This window comes from Notamacropus eugenii, chromosome 1 (genome assembly GCF_028372415.1).
Source record: "Notamacropus eugenii isolate mMacEug1 chromosome 1, mMacEug1.pri_v2, whole genome shotgun sequence".
Classification (NCBI taxonomy): Eukaryota; Metazoa; Chordata; class Mammalia; order Diprotodontia; family Macropodidae; genus Notamacropus; species Notamacropus eugenii.
Window position 1 is genome coordinate 91,067,659 of NC_092872.1, and position 5,987 is coordinate 91,073,645.

At 42.1% G+C, this 5,987-nt stretch overlaps 1 long non-coding RNA gene across 1 annotated transcript; it reads left to right on the forward strand.

Annotated features, from left to right (window-relative positions):
- Window positions 1-715: 715 nt before the first annotated feature.
- On the forward strand, window positions 716-5,644 carry LOC140504421 (uncharacterized). Its single transcript, XR_011967098.1, has 3 exons — window positions 716-1,120; window positions 2,035-2,125; window positions 5,138-5,644. It is a non-coding gene; the product is annotated as an uncharacterized lncRNA (long non-coding RNA).
- Window positions 5,645-5,987: the final 343 nt, after the last annotated feature.

Consider the following 5,987-nt stretch of genomic DNA (forward strand, 5'->3'; position numbering starts at 1 on the left):
AGTGAAGTGAGTAGATCCAGGACAACACTGTACACAGTAACAGTAACACTGTTTGATGATCAACTATGGTAGGTGAAATGAGAACACGAGACTCAATCTAAGGCCAGGAGTAAGTTGTTCAATGCAACTCTTCTCAGTAATACAACACTCAAGAAAATTCCAAAAGTCTTGCCATGGAAAATGCTCTCCACATGCAGAGAAAGAACTGTGGGGTCTGAATGCAGATCGAAGCAGACTATTTTCACTTTTTTGTTTGTTTTTCCTTTTTTAAGGGTTTTCCCTTTTCTTCTGATTTTTCCCTCACAACTTGACTAATGGGGAAATACGTTTAATACGAATGTACTTGTATAACCTGTATCAGATTGCTCGTGAAGGGGGAAAGAAGAGAGGGAGCAAGGAACTCAAAATTTTACAAAAATGAATGTTGAAAACTATCTTTACATGTAATTGGAAAAAATAAAATTTTTATTAAGTGGAAAAATCCGAATTTGAAAATTCTTTTAACATGTAATGGCAAATAAAATATTAATTAAAAAAACCCAACACTAAAAAAATAAAAAAAAAAAACCCTGAGTTTTATCATAGAACCCTCCTTCATACTCTCCCTCCCCCAATTACCAAGTTGACCATGGCAAAGCTGAGTCTGGCTGCCTGGCAACAAGACAATCCTCCCCCTCCCTTTCTCCTGATGCCCCTCAGTCAGTCTGGTACTCTTTTATGATGTCTATCAGCCCCACCCCTCCACCTTTTTTTCCTTTTCTTTTCTTCTCAAGGCTTGTCCTAGATGCTAATTTTTGACCTGATTTGATTCCATTTGGATAAAAACTCATAAAAAGGGTAGGGAGGATGTGAATAACCACATTCTCTCCCAGGACTGCCCCCATCTCCAATCAAGGATGACTTCTTCCCCTTTCTCCAGGTGTCCTACATCCTGATACCGTGCCTCTCCTCCCCCCAACTCCCAATGTCTCTTGCCCTCTCTCAGTTATTTGTTCTTTGTTCTTTTTCATCAAGGCCTCCCTGTTTCTATTGTTTATATTTGAGGTAAATGGAGGCATTGGGATACATAAAAGTGGAAGACCTTGTTTGCCCCCAAAAAATTCCTCCATGGTACCACCAGGTAAGCTGGGACTGCCTGGAGTTAAAACAGCTGGGGCTGATTGCACCAACCTCTTTTGCCTGGGGATTTGGGAGAGCCAGAAGACTGGTGGGTGTTGGATTTAACTGCCTTATAAGGTATAAAGAGCATATATCAGGTGAGAAGGTGAAATGAGTAAACAAGATTCAGTCTAAGGTCTGGAGTAAGCTGTTTAGTGCAGATAGCTCATTATATTTCATCCTTCTTTACATTAGACTAGCCTGTGGGGTGGGGCTCCACACAGGTGGGGAGCTTGTGGCCTTGAGGCCACATGTGGGCTTCTAGATTCCTAATTGCGGCCTTTTGACTAAATCCAAATTAGGATTTGTTCTGTAAAATTTGGATTCAGTCAAAATGCTGCACTTAAGGACCTGGAAGGCCACATGGTCACCTAGGTAGATAAGAAGCAGATCTGGGATTCCAAACCAGATCTGCTGATTCCAGATCCAGCATCCCTTCCACTAGACAATGCTTCCCTCCCGCACCTTCCCTCCCCCATCCTGTTCATTCCTCTCACCCTTATAGATGAAGAAACTGAGACCAAGAGAAATCAGGTGACTTGTTCAAGGTAATGCTACTAATTAGGAAGTGGAATAGGAATGGGAAACCAGGTCTGTCTGCTAACAAACCCCTTTTCAATTAGATTAAACTGTCTTTGCTGTCCAGGACTGTATGGATTGTGTTGTTCCAGAGCCCATACTCTGGGAGTACAGTATTAGTGAAGGAAGAGATGATGAGATCAAGAATTCAATTCTTTGTAAGAGCTGAATCATGACAGTCAAGCTCCTATTGATGAAAAAAGGGATGCCCCAGGGTTCAGGTGGAGGGTCACCCATAGACTTAATCTGATGACTTATAATGTGTTAATGGGTCATTGTTTATTCACATATTCATAGGTAAGGAGGAGGAGAAGTGAGCCTAAAGCAGTCATTGTCGTACCTACTTATCAGCAACAAAATCTATTGAAAGCCTACTATGGATTTGAAGGTATCACGACTGGATTATCTTGATCACCATAGAAATGTTATAACTTTTTTTTCACATCAGTCTGTTTAAATTGGAAAGGCCTTTCTGGTCTCATTTTGCATGTGAGTTTGAGCATTACAGCATTTCAGAGTTGCAAAGAACCCTCAGCTGCTGGAGTCACCTGACCAAAATTATCTTGTATTTATTCATGTATAGGAGACAGAGAATGGGCCTGTGGCTTCATTGGCATGGGGGTCTCCCAGATGAGAAAACTCTCTCTACCACTACAAGCTGACACCTCTAGCCTTAGAGAGTCGCCCAGAGAACTGACAGATTAAGCCACTTGCAGGGGTCCCATAGCATGGCTTTGAACCCAGACCTTTCTGATTCGGAGACCACCTCTCTAAGACATTATGACCAGCTGCTTTTCTATTTCGTATTTACTTCTTTCCTCTTCATAGAATGTAAACCCTCTTGAAGACAAGAACTGTTTCACTTTTGTTTCTGCATCTCCACTGCCTGGTATGGTGATACGGCAGGCTTTATTGATCGAGTGTCCCTAGTTCTGACCTCTGTGACCAAACAAAACAAATCCAGTTCCTCTTCAGTAAGACTCCCCTTCATAAGCTGGAAGACAGCTGCCACGCCTTCTCTGAGCCCTCTTTTCTCCAGAAGGCTCAGAGAGATAAGTGACCTTGCCTGATACCACATTAACTAGTAGGTGGCAGTTATAAATGACACTCCAAATTTGTAGCTTTTCATTTTTATTATCTCCTTTTTAATTTTCATTACATCCTCTGGACTCGAATCTAGGGAGGAGCTGACTAGGGGAAGGGAACATGGATTTAAGTTCCTACTAGTGTGCCAGGTACTAGTCTCATTCAACGAGATGGCTTAGCTAGCCTCTCAAGGACGCTGCACTTCCTGCCCCACCCACATAGTGCCTTAGCTTAGGGAGGCATGCTTTGATGATTCCAAGACCTTTGAATCCACATTCTGGCTACATCTGCTCTAATGGTGGCAATTAGACGACTGGTAGTGACTCATAATGGAGCTCCTCCCACTGAGAGTGGCTTCTTAAGAAAAGAAACTGAGGCTAGTTTTATTTTCACTTTCCCGCTGATTCTGGGTGGTGGTCAGGAATAGCTCGGTCCACATATGACTGTTATCAGACAGATGACTCGCTATCTTGGATATCCCTCCCCTCTCCAATACTGGGGCTCTTCCTGATTTTTGTGCTGTTTAACATCCTTCAAGTTGTGCTCAAGAGGGGACTGATGGCCAGTATGGAGACTTTAAACTGTCAACTAAGAGATTCTTGGAGCTAGAAAGGAATCACTTGACCAACAGGCACTTATGGAGGATCTATGCTGGGGATAAGACAAAAATTGAGTTGTGCTTCCTCTCAAGAAGCTTTCATTCTTGGAGACCATCTAATGATAAAATTGTAGTTGGACCCTGAAGAAGTTAAGGCTTAGAAAGTTGAAATGGTTCCGCCCAAGGTTATGGATGAATTGAGGGGTGGAGTTGGAGGCAGACCAAGAACAATAATTTTTTTCTCTGACATTTTTAATGTTCTCAGAACTTTTTTATGAATTGGTAGTGCAAATATTATTGCCTTCATCTTGCAGATAAGGGAACTAATTAAAACTTAGCCAAGTTAAATGATTTGGAGATGGGAGAAGGGTGTTACATACAGCCAGTAAGGATTAGAGAGCCGGGTTTTAAACCCAGGTGCTCCTATGTCCTTTCTGAAGCATGTATCGAGAATGAGAGATGGTCCAAATTATTCTGACTCCCTCATGTTGCTCATGAAGGTACCAAGGCCCAGAGATATCTCTAGGGTCATCCAATGGGTTAATGACAATCCTAACATCTTCTGGCTCTTAGTTCAAGAGAAACATGGTGAAGCAGAATGGAAGTTTTAAACTTTTTTTTTGCATCATAGACTCCCTTGCAATCTGGAGAAACCTATGGATACCTTCTCAAAATCATGTTTTGAAACGTATAGAATAAAATACAAAGGATAACACAGAAAATCAATTACATTAGAAGCATTATAATTAAAAGAAAAAACAAGCTTACAGATTCCATGTCAAAAACCTTTTTTTATACCAAACAGCCTAACCTGGTCTAGGTTTAGAGAAGACAGACAGCAGGAAACAGACCTCTTTGCTTTCACCTTTACCATAGATCAATGGCGGATAGGCCTTGGTTGTTCTGAGCAAGATCGATCTTCTATTAGAAACAGATATAATTACAAGTTCTACGACCGGAGAAAAAAAATCCATATGAGGTAGGGGAGGTACAGAATAGTGTAGCTGGTGATGGGGGAGAGGGGATCAAGATGTCATGACCCTGGGACAAAAGTTACACCATTAAGTGATAAAGGCACTGGTTTGCCAGAAGAGGAGCTGAGAATCACCATGAGAAGAATTTCTCCTTCCCACCTCTCCCTCCCTCATACCCCCAGGCTAGTTATGGCTCTATGTGGAGTTACAGTAGGGAGAAGAATGTTTATGTGGTTTCCTCTGGGCAGGACCACCTTCCATCTCATTCCCCCTTCCCATCTCTTTCATGGGTTAAAATGAATTTTGGCAATCCCCAATTAAAATATAGACATGCTCATTGAAAGGAACACATTAAGAAGTCATCTGCTAACTCCTGGGCAGGGTCTATAGGAGGCAACCAGCAGAGAACTCAGTAACTATTTTGTTGTTAGAAGGACCGTGACGGGGAGTGAAAGGACCATTTGGTCAGTGCCAGCTATGGTTCTGGATTCCCAACTAAGTGTTTGGATATCATGCCCTCCTCCTAACTCCACCCCGCCCTCCCTTTGTGTAGTAGCCACATGTTGGGCTTTGACACAGGCAACTTCAACCTGACTCATCATAAAATCAATTTCTATGGAAAGTGGTTTCATTTTTATCCACTGCAGGTCAAACACCTAATGCTCCCAGCTGGGGACACAGTAGGGCTCTCCTGGGAGGAGAAAATACCTTCTCATCCATAAAGCTTTTCTTTATTTTCCAGGTGTATGTTAGAGCCAGAAGTTACTCCTGTCTGGAGGCCATGGACTATGCTAGATGAGCTAGACTTCTAACTTCTCTGTAAACTCATATAATTTATTCTAAAGTCAGCTATCCAGCTAGGAACTAGAGCACTGAAGCTGAACTGGTCTTGGATCCATAAAGGAGAGATTACTTTTCAGGGAGTCAAGAGAACTGGCTTCTAACCCAGGCTCTGCCGATGACTTGCTGTGTAATCATGGGCAAATTATTTCACTTTTCTGGACCTATTTTTTTCTCACCTCAAAAAAAAAAACAAAAAACAAACCCAAAATCTGGATGATGATACCTGCCTGACTGACCTAATAGAGTTGTTGTCAAGATTATTTGAGATAATGAATGTGCTTTAAAAACAAAGACTTGTGGGTTGTTTAAAAGGCTATGCACATTTCAGAGAATGGTCTTCCCCAAGAGGAGATGGGCATCCGCCACTTGACTCAATCAAATAAAAGCAGAAGTAATAAAAGTAAAAGGGGCTAATTGCCTCATTATTTTGGATCCCAATCTCCCATCCCAGTTTGAGGCAAACAGAGCACAAGGAGGGGAGGCCAGCAAGAGAAGGAAGTGATCATCTCCCAGGCCAAGTTAGATCTCAGAGCTTTAGCCTTTGCAAGGTAGAGTTTTGGTCTGCTCCCACACTTGCCATTCATTCCCTCTGCTTTCCTGGACTTACAGTTAGTTAATCCTCTTGTTTTCCCTAGGTTGGGGATAATAACAGAGGGGGCAGATTAATTACTGGCTGGCTATTCCTGTTCCAAATATGTGGAGTGTTAAAAACACATGACTGATCCTTCATCCTCAGCAAGTTTGTCTCA